The sequence below is a fragment of the Cervus canadensis genome, chromosome 6 (assembly GCF_019320065.1).
Source record: "Cervus canadensis isolate Bull #8, Minnesota chromosome 6, ASM1932006v1, whole genome shotgun sequence".
NCBI lineage: Eukaryota > Metazoa > Chordata > Mammalia > Artiodactyla > Cervidae > Cervus > Cervus canadensis.
In genome coordinates, this window is record NC_057391.1 from 62110678 (window position 1) to 62126675 (window position 15998).

Here is a 15998-nt window from a genome sequence, read left to right on the forward strand (position 1 = left end):
ATATGTTCAGAAGTGATAAAAAGAAAATATATCTTTTCTTTCTCCTCCTCCTCTGAGGAGTTAGGAAGTGTCAAGATCCTAAATCAAAAGCAAATTAGGGTATAATTCTAATAATGGCATCTAGAACAAATAGCTGTTACAAACTTGTCTTCAAAAGAAGAAATGGTGTATATAATCAAAGTTTATTAAAAATATCAATTTAAGCATTCATTGTTTTCTCCCTCAAACCCTCTCCTAAATTTCCTTATCTCAGCTCATGATTTCTCCATTTACCAATCATCTGAAGTAGAAACGTCAGTTATTTGTGTCTCCTACCACATGCAATTCTAGGTTTAGAATGGCTCTTCAACTATGCTTTCAATCCTACAGTCACTGCCTATGTCACGTCATCTATGCTTGGCTCGTTAGAACAGCCCCCAGTGAGCCTGCTGTCACCACTTGCTTTCTCTCTGCCTCAAGCCAGCTTTCACATCCCCAACAGTTACCTTTCTGCAGTGTAGTTATAATCACGGCATATTCTGTTAGTCCAAAAGCTTTTACTAGCTTTCTGCGGTATTTCTGAAACAAAGGTCAAATTTCTTAGCATAGTATTCAAGGCCACTAATAAACTGAAACTGTCCCATACTTCAAAACTTATCTGCCATTTTCTATTCACACACAGCTAATGTTCTACCCAAAACAGACTCATCTCCTTTCCTGAATCATGTCATGGACTTTCACACTTCTAGAACTTTGTATTTTTCTTCTAGCTGCATCTATTCAAATCTGCCTTCTCTTCTAAAGACTAATTCAAATGTCATACCTCTAGGAGGCCTCACCTGATTGCAAGGAAAAATAAACTGCTTCCTCCTCAAAGCACATATAACACTGTGTTTACCCCTTTGTTACAATTCAACTCTTTCTGAGATGAATAACATTAAGAAATCTGACTTGCATTCACTAATTTTCCATCTCTTCCTAAAAGAGACAGTAGTTAATCCCTCTGAAGGGGGTCCTGAATGCCTAGCATGTTGCCTTAAATAAGACAAGCATTTTATAAACAGCTCTTATACTAGGGTTGACCAGTACAGAAATTATCAATTTTCACTAAAAGATAAACCATGAATAAAAGACTAAGTCGAGAATCACAACCAACAAGGCTTAGCGGGAAGGACGGAACCTCAGTAAATATCACCCAAACTGAGGCCCACAAATACATCTTTCATAAAAGAACAGAAATGACCTAATCCATTCTTCTCAACATTTCTATATTCACACATACGCGAGAAGGCTTTGCCACTGACTGAGGACCGCCGCCCTAACCAGATGGAGAGGCCAGCTCTTTGTCAACAGTACAGACTTAAGTGCTACATTTAAAAGAGCTCAATCAAGGCTCAGGGCTTCCCTCATAGCTCAGCTGGTAAAGAATCTGCCTGCAATGCAGAGACCCCGGTTCGATTCCTGGGTCGGGAAGATCTGCTGGAGAAGGGATAGGCTACCCACTCCAGTATTCTTGGACTTCCATTGTGGCTTAGCTGGTAAAGAATCCACCTGCAGTGTGGGAGACCTAGGTTCAATCCCAGGGTTGGGAAGATTCCCTGGAGAAGGGAAAGGCTACCCACTCCAGTATTCTGGCCAGGAGAATTCCACGGATTGTATGGGGTCACAGAGTCAGAAACGACTGAGCGACTTTCACTTCACTTCACAATCAAGGCTCAACAGATAACCATCACAATAAAAAATGATCTATATATACACAATACAAATGTAATAAATATACAAGTATGATATATGTTACATATATACACACACATCTGAGATAAATTTCATTTAAACATCTCTACATATAGATCTAACAATGTCTTAATAAATCAAATATTTAGTTCACATTTTTGCCTTCATTCCAAAAAGGGAAAAAAGCCAAGAACTGAAACCATCTCCTTAGCCTTACTGGCATTAAGTAATCAAATTCCCTGCTACTAAGAAATCTGAGACAGACTAATTGCAGTTCTTAGTCTCACCTGGAAGGAAAAAACAAACTAAAACTTCCAAAAGAAAATCATAATTTTCCAACATCTTTCTGCCTCTACTCTAAAACTTTTGAGTCAACTCTCCCTGAGATGAATCACGTTAAGAAATGAATCTCTTAATTGTACCATATAAGCTAAACAGTAAGCCATGACCTCATCACCCTGGATGTAATAAAAGGGCAGAGACACTCAGGCATTTCAACAACATCTTAATTCATGCACTGTTCTGGTTTATTATAAAGCAGGCCCGTATGCAGGAAGACATTTTTTAAAAATGCTTTTATCTTTGTTTTGCATGTTAGCAGATCTCAAGTTCTCATACCTCTGCAGATAGAGGCCTGGACAGTGATAAAGCTAAGCAGGCAGGCCGATAAATTTACCTGAGAAAGAAACTCTGTCTTGAAAATGACACAAGGACTCAAGATGAGATAGAAGTTGAAGGACCTCAAGCTACATAATTACTCCCCAAGCTCAAGCTAAAAGCATACAAACAAACAAAACCTGGGACTGAACAAATACCTGAAAGCCACAGCCAGACCAGAGAAGAAGCAAAAGGAAGCGGGAATAGTTAAGCTTGAGAAAAGTGAAAAGTGAAAGTCAAAGTCACTTAGTCGTGTCCAACTCTTTGCAACCCCAGGGACTGTATAGTCCATGGAATTCTCCAGGGCAGAATATTAGAGTGGGTAGCCTTTCCCTTCTCCAGGGGATCTCCCCAACCCAGGGATTGAACCCAGGTCTCCTGCATTGTAGGTGGACTCTTTACCAGCTGAGCCACAAGGGAAGCCCTGAGCTTGAGAAGAAAGGCTAAAAATGCAATACTACATCCCTTAGGTAGCATATCAATTTTTGAGCCTTGATTTATCATGAGGTCTTCTGAGGATTATTAGTAGCTTTATTATTTTGCTAGAAGTAGCACTGGTATCCCATCTACACATGGAGATCTCTGCAGAGTGCATCCTACCTAAGCACAAATCTCTATCTACTCTGTACCTGTGGCTCAGAGGGTAAAGCGTCTGCCTGCAATGTGGCAGACCTGGGTTCAATCCCCAGGTCAGGAAGATTCCCCTGGAGAAGGAAATGGCAACCCACTCCTGTACTCCTGCCTGGAAAATTCCATGGACAGAGGAGACTGGTAGGCTACAGTCCATGGGATCGCAAAGAGTCACACACATCTGAGCAACTTCACTCCACTCTGTACCTGGTACCAAGGAAAAAGTATTTCCAAAATATGGTCTGATGAGACAATAAATTATTTGGATAACTTTTAAGAAAGTTAATCTTAGTGTATGGAAAAGACAATATTTGTACAATTCCAAATATAGATATTTCAGTAAGAGTTAACACTTTAGCCTGTGAAATCATAAAAATGCACTTAACTTGTTTAGGATGGAAATCACCCCAGCATATCAAGGTGGTACAGAAAGGTACAGTCACCATCAGAATCAATAGTATTCAATAATTCTATAGGCTCAAACACTGAGCTGGAGTGAATAGTCTTCTTTTGTATCATTTCCTAGCCACATTGCTCTATTGTTCCCAGCATTTTCAGATGGTGCTAATAATCGCAAATAGCCGTTAAGTTTGCAGTTTTGCATTCCACTGCTTATCACTGTGAGAGCCTCTACCAATGGGTCTATTGTTCTGAGTGTCCCAGTTAGAACTGTGCCTCCATTTTCAAACTGGGCTCACAGGAGAAAAAAGAACAGCTGAAAACACCTGAAAGCACATAACCCTGGTTCATGATGTCACTCACACTGTACACAGAGCAAGATGGTTTCAAGAACTGTAATTTCACCATCTGTTTACAAAAAAAGTTTAAAAAGTGAAAGTGTTAGTCGCTCAGTCATGTCTAACTCTTTGTGACCCCACGGACTATAGCCCACCAGGCCCCTATGTCCATGGGATTATCCAGGCGAGAATACTGGAGTGGGTAGCCATTCTCTTTTCCAGGGGATCTTCCCTACCCAGGGATTGAACCCACGTCTCCTGTATTGCAGGAAGATTCTTTACCATCTAAGCTATCAGGGAAGCCCCATCTATAAAAAGGAAATAGTCATTTTCACTTGCATTCTGAGATTCAATAGCTATGAAGCAATGATTTATAAGCAGTGATGCTTTAGTTAAAAAAAAAAAATTAGGCAATCATCTTATGAGAACTGTTCAGAAATAACCGAGCAGATTGTTGGCCACAACCAGGAAGATTCTGCCTCATAATCAAGACTAAATCCCTTTCTGTGACAACTCTAAGTTACAACATGTGTGATTGATGTGGCCTTTAAACTACTAAAATTAAGAAAGGTGCTTTGCTCTATTGACTGTGGCATACATTATTTTCAACAATGGCATTTCTGTAACAAAGAAGAAACAAAGGGGTGGGAGTACAATTAGTAAAAATCTTTTGTCCAAGCACCTTGGAAGAGCTCACTTCTGGGAACAGTCCAGCACCTTTAGAAGATAACAGCATTGTCCCAGTTAGTTACAAAGAAGTTAAGGAAAACAATACTCCTAAATCCCATGGAGTTGGTGGAATTAGGATATATACCACCTAACAAAAGCATTGACGCAAGGGCAACATAAGCACATGAAACTTTCCTTTCCTCCTCCATTTGTTCAATGCTGAATGGCAGCAAAAGGAAAGGAAGAAAGGAGTTTCAACTTCCCAGGGTCATCCCCCTCCTCCTAAGAAAGTTCTTCACAAAGTAGGAATGAAGAAAAGTACGTGCATTTGTACAATTTCTAAGACATTTCAGGATTCCCTACACAGAAGAGTATGTTCCGAATACTTAAAAACAAGACAGTGAGAAATAAAAGTTGAACTTAATTTAATTACAACATTGTGTGGTATTTCTAGAGGAATGGAAGGATGTTGAAATGAGAAAAAGAGATTAAATATTCAAGACCATGATAATAATCCATGAACTTACTTTACTGCTATTTCAGGATTTTTTCACCAAACTTTAAGTACATAAGAAAACTGTATGCATTAAGAAATCAGGGACTGAGATTTTTCTTGTTTCTCTTTCTGTTTACAGTTTTACAAAGCAACCTTGAGCAGCCCTAGTTTATCTTTGCCACTGTGTCTGCTGCCTTGTCAGTGTTTAGATCAAGTTTTGAAACTTGTATCTTTAGCTGGCCTCGAAAAGGCAGCTGGCCCAGAGAGACCAGAATCAGGGAGAGAGAAGTTGCAAGGCTTATCAAGTTATCCGAGAGGGCCTGTTGCGCTCATCCTTTGTAAACAGTAAGACATGTCACGTCCCTGGTTGCTGTCACTGCTGACAGTTCTCTAAAGACCAGTAAGTGTTGAATTCTTTAAAGCTGGATTGTGCCCAGTGAGAGAAATGATAGTACGAGATGAGGGGGCTTTCATGGATATCTGAGTACCTTGGGAAAAGGCAGGAATTAAGGCTTTTCACTCAGCAACCTAATGAAAACTAGACAAATAGTCTTGCATTTAATGTATAGTTTCCACCAATTCATGCTTCTTTTGTTAGGAACAATTCCAGCCTGTATAGGAAAAGAGACAGTTAGACATAAAGAAATAATTTCTCATTGACAAGGAAGCTTCAGGTAAAGCGATGCTTATGAAAGGACAAGAGCCTGAGTTTATATTGGTAAATTTCCATTACACAACCATTTCACAGCTTTAACTTCATAGACCTCAAAACTTTATGTCCCTGAACAAGTAATCAAATACAAAAGGACAGAACTAAATAGTCCATCCAAGGTGGCCAGGACTATATGCAAAACACAAAGAATAAAATATAAGTCTTTAACGAATATGAATAAGAAACTATAGCAAAGAAGGAAGGGATTTGAAAATAAGTTACAAATGCAGTACATAGTGCTTAAAGAACAACAAACTTTACCTTCTCTGCTATAAAATCCATAAAGGTATCTTTCGAACAAAGATTTATTTGTATAATAAGTTAATCAGATCATTGAAAAACTCTGATTGACACCATCTTTCACCATTTCTAACCTCAGGCTTTTAAAATGTATAAAATGAAGATCAAATTATTTTCATGGAAACTGGTAACATGTTGAAGTAAAATCAACTCCACATTAGATATCAAAATCTCATTATAATAGCAACTGGTAATAACGTTTTATATTCAAGACCACCTTTGCCATGATCTTTAAGCTATAGATTTCAAGGTTAATCATGTTTCAGAGGAAAGGAAATTTCCAGTGTTCCTATTTTGTTCTTCCTAAGATGATTTCCTGAAAACATTTGCTCCATTCAGTTCAGTTCAGTTCAGTTCAGTCGCTCAGTCGTGTCCGACTCTTTGCAACCCCATGAATGATCTAAAATGTTTGAGAGGACAAAATGTCTTAGATCCACTTGTAAAATATTAGGTTCTAAAATTTTTAAGAAAGATTATCCTTTCCATATCAAATTCATCCCTGAAATAAGGATTGTCTCTACAAACAAAGCCAGAACCTAACAGTACATTATTTAACTTGGATTTTTACTCATTTCTATATAAGAAACGCTATTTGATTGTATAGAATTATAGATTATTCTTCCCAAGTTTGTTCTTTTTATCTCTTAAGTTTTCTTTATTCAAACATTCAGACCATATCTTATATAGCTAAAGTTCAAGCATTGAATCTGAGAGTCTATCTGAACCATAGAATGCAGAGAGCAATTTAAGGGGAAATAAATTGTATATATACATATATTTCCATTAACTAAAAAAAGATCACCAATTTTCCTATAAGCAGAAAAACCAAAGACCCATTGTCATGGCCTAAACAGTCACTGCTGAGCAGCTTTCCAAAGAGCAAATGGTAAAAATAAAATAAAATGAAAAAGATTTGCCTGTCATGGGAGTTGGTCAATAAAATGCAACAGTGTTTATTACAACATTTAAAGTCTGTGATTAAGAACACCAAAAGGCCTAAACTAGAAAGGTTTTCAGCCTGTAATTTCCCTGCAGTCCTGGCCTGTACTTCCTTATGAGTTAGCTCAGCAGGGCTTTTTTTCCATGTCCATCATCAGCTTGTAATTATTGCCATTCTCAAAGCTATGCCAGATGGGTCTTTAGAAGCAGGCATGCAGCTTGTTTATGAGAGAAAGAGCTGTAATATTACTCTACACAGAGACCTATCTGGTCCTACTCAAAAGAGCCCTGCTCCTCCTTCCCCCCTCTGCTGCCCCCCCCCCCCCCCCGCAACTTCCCAGCTCACCCCCACCACTATTTTCTCTTCCTCCCCTAGACAACCCTTTCAGTTTTGGCTCCCTGTCCCAGCTGAATAACCTGCTGAAGGGCTGGGATGATGGGAGCCAAGAGATATCTGCATCTTAAAGCATATGGTCTAATCGTCACCTTTCACCATTCACATATGGAGATGAGACCAACACCTAAGGGAAAAACAAAATGGGCTCTTTCCCTGACATAATCTTGTGCAGAGGCTCTACTTAAAACGTCAGAATTGCAAGTCTGCCTTTAAGAATACAGATCTGCAGAGATACCACATCTTTGCCATCCACTTCTCTTTTCCCACAAGTCCTCATTGGCTAGAAGTGACAGTGCCAGCATGATTCTCAAGGACAACCCTTTCCTCCCTTTGCCTGGTAGAAAGGATTTGTATGAAGGTTGAGGTCAAGGAGCTGTGCAAAGCAACACAGAGAAAGGCAAAAGTGGCTAACCAGGGTTCCTCTCCTGATAGGCCTGGGGTGTTAGGTATCCCAGAGGGCCAAGCAGAGCTTCAATCAGCAGTTAATGAGGCAAGACCTGCAACAGATAGCCACTTTTAACTTACAAAAGCTTTTAGATGTCTCTGTTTACTTTGATCCATTTCAGTTAATTTGAGCCTGGTTAGGTTGCATTTTCCTTTTTTTTTTTTTTTTTTTGGGTTAGATAAACCCTCTGCTCCCACTCCATCTCCACCCCCACCTCCCAAACAATAGGATCATTTACCAACTTTATACTTAAGTTTTGAGATCTTCTGTCAGGGTGGGCAACAGTTATACAAAATACAATGCAAGGAAGGCCAGTACCCGCAGTCTGCCTATGGAATGGAAATTTCAAAATCCCACCAAAAGGGCGGGATAGAAAAGTCCTCATTTTCCAGGGAGATTTAGTTATTTGTTTCTGATTAGGTGAAGTACACTGTTCTTTTATCCTGTGTTATTTTTACCCATGTGATGACCGGAGAGCTTTCTTTGTTACAATGTTTCAGAGCAAATAAAACTAATTTACCAGAATATGAAACAAGCCAGAAAGGAACTGTACCTGATGGTCACAGACGTGGAGATCCCTTAACTGGCCAGAGTTTCCAGGCCCCATGGTTGGCGCTGGAATCCCGTCTGGGAAACAGAAGGAGCTCCTGCTCTGAAGGATTTGCACGTGGGTCTGCCTGTTAATGGGGATGTGCTGGTGTAATGAGCTTTTAATTAGGTCAGCTCCATGCTTGACCACACAGAACTGTTGGGCCACGTCTGAGGAGCCTACTCACGGGTACGGGTAAGAGTCCCGGAACCCCTCCCAGCATGCCTTGCACGGCCTCGCTATCCCAGCATGCCCTGGCGCCCTCACCATTCCGGCGTGCCCTGGGGCCCTTACTCAATTATTACTTGGTTTATATCCTCTTACCTACAGCCTTCTCTTATTCTCTCCCTCTCTCTCCTGTACTACTTCCCAAAATACCTTTCCCTTGGTCAAAATATTATATTTGAGGCAGGTGTGCATTTAAAGAAAAAGAAACTTCTAGACATCCAGCCAGTAAAATTAATTTAACAAACACACATGGGGAGGTTTGATTTGATATATATATTGCTCAAAAATATTTTTTTTTTCTCAAATGATCCATATTCCCATTCTTCACTCTCCACCCCTGTTCTGACTTCTACTTATCCAGGAAGTATTATGAAGATATATAAGTTAATGGAAGGAAGAAGATGAAATCTTTCTTCCCTTTTGCCATTAAATAAATTGGAACTGCTTTAAAGTGTTCTCTTTGAAATCCTGTCCACTGAAGACCCGGAGGAATCATCAGAAGTTAGGAAACCCAGTTTCTATTTTGAGTCCTTCTTGTTGAGAAAGGGAAGGACTTAGGATCCAGCTTTGAGCTAATGTTACATGCCGGAAAGGGTCTTAGGCAATGAAGGTGCTTATCTGTTGCTCCCACATTAGGGCCTCAGTCATAACAGTCTTCATTTATTTTGCTCTTTACCGAGTCTTTAAAATGAAAGTAAAACTGATTTATCACTGAAGAACATTGAACTCTGGTTGAAAGGCATTAAGTTCAGAAAAAACAAGTCCAGAGGTTTTAAACTATATTGATGGAGAACAGTCATAGTAACAGCTAATATTTACTCAGTGCTTATAAGGGACAACTGTGCTATATGCTTTAGGATTCTGTGTAATTTGTAGTATGTTTCACGTACAAGTTCACTAAATTCTTTCAGTTAATGACGGTGGCAGTTGCTAAGCTATAGGCCAAGTTATTCCTTTCATTCACGGTCTAGGGAGAGATGACACGGGCATGTTGAGTCACTCAAAACAGGCTCAAACCACCCCAAGGAGTTTGCTTGATGAAAGGTTTTCCTTTCCTTCAAAGCCACTTCCTGTGTCACATGACCTGTATCACTCCAAAGATAATAACACTTCATGCTTCCAGAACACTTTTATCCAAAGATTTCAAAGCATTTTCAAATGTTAATTAAGCCTTCACCATCCTGGAAGATAGCAATGCCAATCTTGCTGTTTAAATACTGTATTCCAGAACACAGGTTGTTCTAATCACTGAGAGGGAAATGGAGGCCTCTCTGAGCAAATCCAGTGTGTAAGCCACCACCCAAACACTGATGACACCCAGAATTGTCCTATGTCTCCTGGGAAACCACCACAGCATCTCTGTTCTAAATTGTCCACTGCTCCCACTGGTTGTTTACCTTCGAAGAACCACATCAAGAAAAAAGGGGGTAAGCAGAAAAAAAAGACTTTCTAATAGTTCCATTTTGTCTAGGGGTAAAAATGTATTTTTTTATAAGCACTCTCAACAAACAACTACGTGCCTTTGCTATATGCCTCTTCATTTATCACCATAACCAGAGGGGGGAAAATAATCAACTTTCCCAAGGCTTAGATGTGACTATTGAGACTGCAGTTTACCTATCCTTGTTTTACAGACATCATGAACCATACTGATCCATCCAGGAACAAATTTTAGGCAGTTTGTGTATCCTATTTAGTCTGAATAAAAGAAGACCACATAACAACCAAGACCCTTCTAGATTTGCCTTGCCTTTTTCCTGGCTTCATCTCCCTTCACTTTACCACACTGGCTTTCCCTCCATCTTTCCAGTAAGCCAAGCTTTTTTCTACCACGGGGTCTTTGCACAGGATTTTCCCGTTTTCTAGGGTGCTTTATTCCCTGTTCTTAATGAAACTCCTACTCTTAGTTCCCAGTTTAAAGGTTACTTCTTCAGAGAAGATTTACCTTTCTATTACTAAATTAGCTTCTATTAATATTTTATCTAGTGACAGATTGTTTTGGTAATAACTGATGAGATTTTCTTTGTTAAATGTTCTCCTTCTAGATTATAAGCTCCACAAGAACAGGGACACGGTCTGTTCGACTCACCACTGCATAACCCATGCCTGGCATTTTGGATGACCTCAAAAAAAGAGCTGTTGAATAAATCAGTGAGTGACTAAATCTTTTAACTTCGTTTGCAAATCACATTTTTCTTTTGAAGTGATATTACAGGACAAAGAGAACAAGAGAGAAATAGATATCAGAAGTTTGGTTGTAATCATTTAAGGCATTGATTTGTTTCTATCAATACTGAGAATAGCAAACAGTATTTGAACTATTTGAGTAAATAAAATTTTTACTATATTTAAGCTTCTGGAGAAAGTATTTTACCTATCCATTCTCATAACAATGTTGGTAAGTGAGAAACTGTTATCCCCATTTTGTGCTCATGAGGACTAAGTAATTCTCACATGTTTCTGAGACTCCTTCCATTTTTTGTTTGTTGGCTTGTTTATTGGGCACTCACTATTTGCAGGCACTTCAGTGGCAGGGTGATGAATGAGACAGCCACGGCCCTCTTCGTGAGAGCTTCTGTCTTTGATCCTCCACAGCAATAGCACAGTGCTTTCTGGCATGTCATTGGTGCTCAGTAAATACTAAAACAGTGTGAATCAGGTTTTAAAAAAACAACAACAAAGAACTATAATTGAATCCCTTCAGAGTTTTAAAGGTCCAATAATAATGCTACAGTATGGGTGATCATTACATGATTCTGCTGGGGGACATATGGTTTACCATTCTTTCTGTAAAGGTGTGGAGTGCACAAGGAGGTCACCAGTCACTCCAATATTCTAATAAAAAATATGGTGATTGTCAGTAATGAGTTTTAATTAATGGTGCCATACAGTGGCCAAAATGATCTTTCTAAAAAACAAATTAGAAAACCAGACCATGTCTCACCCATGATTTATAACCTTCTAGGGCTTCCCATTGGCCTTGGGATAGAGTCCAGTCTCTCCATCTTCTTGACACAGATGACAAGAGCTTGACTCCCTCTTTGGAATTGTGTCTCTTCTACTGACTATAATCACTACTTTGCAGACTTCGTAAAAAATAAAAATAAAAAATTTAACTCAAAAAAAAAAAATTTAACTCCTCCAACACCTCTAGGCCTTAGATAGGATGTTGCATCTTTTAGTAACTCTCTACACTCTTTGTCTTCATTGAGGGGATGGTTTATTTGTGCAGAATTTTTACTGAGCAGTGTGCCTAGGACCAATACCTATGAATAGGGACGGAAGCAGAATTGGGCAGAAGGAAAAGCTTATCTCCAATGCAGGTGCAATTGAAGCCTCAGTTGATCTTCTGAGGAACTCTGGAGCTGAGATGGCCCTTCAGAGATGTCTGAATGAAGGTAAGAAGGTAGTTCTTTTACCTCAGCTGCCCCCAGAGATTGAGATAGCCTTGAGCAAGGTAGCTTCTTTCAGCAGAGAGCAATTCCTAGGGAAACACCTCAGCTGAGAATCATCAAAAAGGCAGTGCTACTGCCAGCAGGGGAAGGACTGTTTCCATCCTTAAGGAGGAGCTGGGTGACGCACCCCAACATCCATGACCTGGTTAACTCTAGTCATTTTTCTGGCCTTAACCTAAATATCTCTTCCTCCAGGAAGCCTCTCCATTACCTAAGCCTGCTGCAAAACGCCTGTTGCTTTCCCATGGTGACACCTATAATATCTCTTCCTCCAGGAAGCCTCTCCTAATTACCTAAGCCTGCTGCAAAACGCCTGTTGCTTTCCCATGGTGACTCTTACTATAATATAGGGTTGGCCAAAAAGTTCATTCAGATTTACATGCCAGCACATGGAAAAGCCTAAACGAAATTTTTGGCCAACCCAATAATGACTATCATCAACAGACTCATCCCATGAAGTTCTTATTTTTTCTTTTATTGGAATTTATAGTCCATAGAGCAGTTTTACATAAATGATTTTGTTTAATCTTGACAAAAAGTCAACAGGAGAAGAAAGGCAAGTATGATATTTTGATTCCTACTGAACTATAGAATAAAACCAACCCCTTCAATCAGGAATGAGTTAATGTACCCTCACAACCTTGGAGCCCAGCTGTCTTCTTTTTCTTCAATAAGTCCATATTTGATGCAGTCTTGACAGGTCCTGGGGACAACAGTGATATAAAAAAAACGAATGGAAGCCATCTCACCCTATCGTCCCTGGGTCTTGCTGGCTACAGTCCCTATCCTCACTTTTCTCTCTCCCTGCTCCTATTCATAAAAGAGAGTATAACGTCTCTTCTGTGGCCTTATTTTCATCATTTGTTTGCACAAGCCTAATCTGCAAGGCCAGCTAGAGTTGAAAGCCCTGTTTTCCCCTCACATCTCATGTCCCCCTTCTCTCCTAGGAATGATAACACTTCACATATGGATAGCACTTTCCAGAAGGCTTCCGCATACATCACTTCACTGGGTCCTCCTAATAAACCTTTGAGGTCTGCACATCAGATAGCATTACCCCACATTAGAGATAAGGAAACCAAAACACAGGTTGCGTGACTTGCCAAAAATCACAGTTAGTTACTGATAAACAAAGGACTAGAATCTGGGGCCTTACAGGAAAAGCCCAGAACCCTCTGCGTTTTTGCTTTGATCTTATAGTCTAGCATATGACCCACTGATAGGGCCCTGCAGAATCTAAAACTTGTTACAAACTAAACTGATGAAAGCAAGATTGTGGGTTCAATTTCCAAGTGGCTAGTTGTGATGCTTGCACTGGAGTGTGCAAAGGCAGGCAACAGACCAGCAAGTAGGACCCAACTTACAAAAAAGACTTGTTAAGAATGTGTAGATGACTCAGTTCAATTCCACCACCATCATGAATTGAATACCTTAGTTACCTGTTCTTTTAAGCCTACAGAAATATATTCACAGAAATATATAATAACCTTCCTTAGAAAGAGACTACACAAATCTATGTTTCTATAATTGACATATTCTGTCATCATAGTTTTCTTGGGATAGTCTCAACTTATACTAATTGTCCTGGTGCAATTAATGACTATCCCTTTCACTCAGAAAAAAAGTCCCAGTGTGGAGGATAATTTATATGGTCATCCTATATACATATCACAGAGAACAAATGTGCAATTTCAGTAGACACTGAGCATATTGATTTTCAACAGGGCAAGTCCCAAATGTTGTAAGAAGGACTACTGTTATTGAACTACACTGCTGGAAAAATTCCCAGTGTTAAATGGCCTTCAGTAAAGACACAGTAAGACACACATCCCTTTGTGTTCTGTGGGGCTCAAGTTTTAAAACGTAGTGAAATTCTGGCTAGCTGCAATCCATTTGCTAAATGATTTTGGTTTTTCTCCACCTTATTCTCTCACCTGATACTGTATCTTTTCTCATTGCTTATCATAAGTGTTCCTTTCCACATTCATTTTTAAAAATGAGAAGAAACAAATTAGAATTCATGTTTTTTTGACTTAAAATTATAATGTCTCCTACGTTTCCCAAAGGAATCCTGCCAAAGCAATGGCCTAGAACAATAGCAATTTGCCAAAAGGTAAGAGATAAGATCTTCATGGCAATTCCAATTCAAGACTTTGAGCTTATGAAAATCGTTTTCCCCATGGGTAACATGGAGAGAATACCTACTCTTGAGTTACTGAAAAACATAAGTTATTGTGACTCATGCAATTGGTAAACAATTTATTTTGATCTCCTTAGAAGTTCCAGTACTGCCTCAACAAAAGACTTGGTCCTCATTCTCAGGAAACAAAATCTTGTTCCAAAGGACAGACTCAAGATAGTACATAATTAAACACCAAGAGTATACTTCAAAAAGCAGTATGGGTTAGCCTTAGGAGAAAGCGGTATGGGTTGGAGTAGTAAGCAAGCAAGTCGGTGGTAATATTTTTTCCCAAAAGCACCCCAAACAACTCAAGAAAATTATCTGAAGGGTGTGTGGGTACATGCTCAGTTGCTTTGATTGTGTCCAACTCTTTGTGACCCTGTGGTTGTAGCCCACCAGGATCCTCTGTCCACAGGATTCTCCAGGCAAGAATATTGGAATAGGTTGCCATGCCCTCCTCCAGGGGATCTTCCCCACCCAAGGATCAAACCTGAGTCTCCTGCATTGGAGGCGGATTCTTAACAGTTGAGGCAATGGGAAAGCCCATCTGAAGGGTATACAGCCACTTTTCCAGAGTCCCCCTGGATTCAACAGAACGTTTTCACTTTTTCAGTAAAGGCCTTAAGTGATTCAGATACTTCATGAAATAAATTAATATATATATTTGAGTAACCCAGTTCAATCATCTGAGCAGGCAAAGATGGCAAAATCTACATTCTGTTGAGATTTTTTTATTTTTTATTTTTTCACATAGCTCTGTCTTCCACTGTCATTGTAACAAGCCTAACCAGACTGCAGTTCTTTCTGAGGTATACACATGTAAAGATAGTGTCTAAAAGACATGAGTAAACACATCCGCCCAAATCCCAGTAGAAAACAGACAGGAAGAGACAGTAACCTCAGGTGCTTTGAAGCAAGAATTTAGCTATTCTGTGATAATACACCTCTCTTACAATCATGAATCTTTCTGTGTTACTGAGCACCTACAGGTTCCCTGACCAGGCCCTGTGGTGAAGATCTTTGTCCTGCAGGAATGCCTGAATTGGGAAAGCAACTGCAATAGGGCCTTTAGCCAGACACTAGATTAGACTCTTTATACAAATTCAGCCTTAAATTAACTTTCCAGTTACCCCATTTTACAGATGAGGGAACAAATGCTCAGAGAAAATATTATGCCCAAGGGTACAAAGCGGTAAACTAGAATTAAATCAGGGTTTTCATGGTTTCAAAGCCTCTGCTCTTTTTACCATCCCAGGCTTGCTTTGTTCTCATTTTCATTGCAAGCCCTGTTATTTGGCACTGCTGAAGAGAACGATTTGATATCTGGATGTTTTTCCCACCAGGATCCTCCCAGAAGAAGATGTCCTAACTTCAGTGCAACAAAAACCTGAGCGATAACATCAGATTTTGCCAGAATGGAGTTACATCCTGGCTGTCATACAGAAACCCAGGCCTCCGACAGTGAGCACACTATTATGCCACATTCTTTCAACAACTCCAGGAGAATGGAGGAAAACAATGACATGGGTAATTTAAAATAATAGAGGATTTTTTTTTTTAAATCCTTGTGTCTGAGCTTTGAATTAATTATATGATTATTGTTTTATTTACTTGAGTTCCTAACCACATTTTTCAAATGTTAAATTACAATTGTTCCACAGTTTCTGAAACAATGTTAGCTAAGTACTAGAGCAAGTCAGCCAAGAAAATACCAGACAGCAGAGAAACTAAATTCAGAGCCCAGCTTCTATGAGGCCAAAGTGCTGGTAGCATCAGACATGTTACTAACTTATCTGGCCCTCAGTTTGCTCAAGAAGAAAATAAAGGGGACTAACCCGGTGACCCAGTG

The 15998-nt window shown here is 39.5% G+C and overlaps 1 long non-coding RNA gene across 2 annotated transcripts; it reads left to right on the plus strand.

Annotated features, from left to right (window-relative positions):
- Nucleotides 1-8342: 8342 nt before the first annotated feature.
- Nucleotides 8343-15687, plus strand: LOC122443660. Of its 2 annotated transcripts, XR_006270081.1 has the most exons (5): nt 8345-8479; nt 9741-9939; nt 10558-10663; nt 11836-11910; nt 15493-15687. It is a non-coding gene; the product is annotated as an uncharacterized LOC122443660 (long non-coding RNA). The 2 variants fall into 2 exon arrangements; XR_006270080.1 differs by lacking the exon at nt 9741-9939 and having other exon boundaries at nt 8343-8479.
- Nucleotides 15688-15998: the final 311 nt, after the last annotated feature.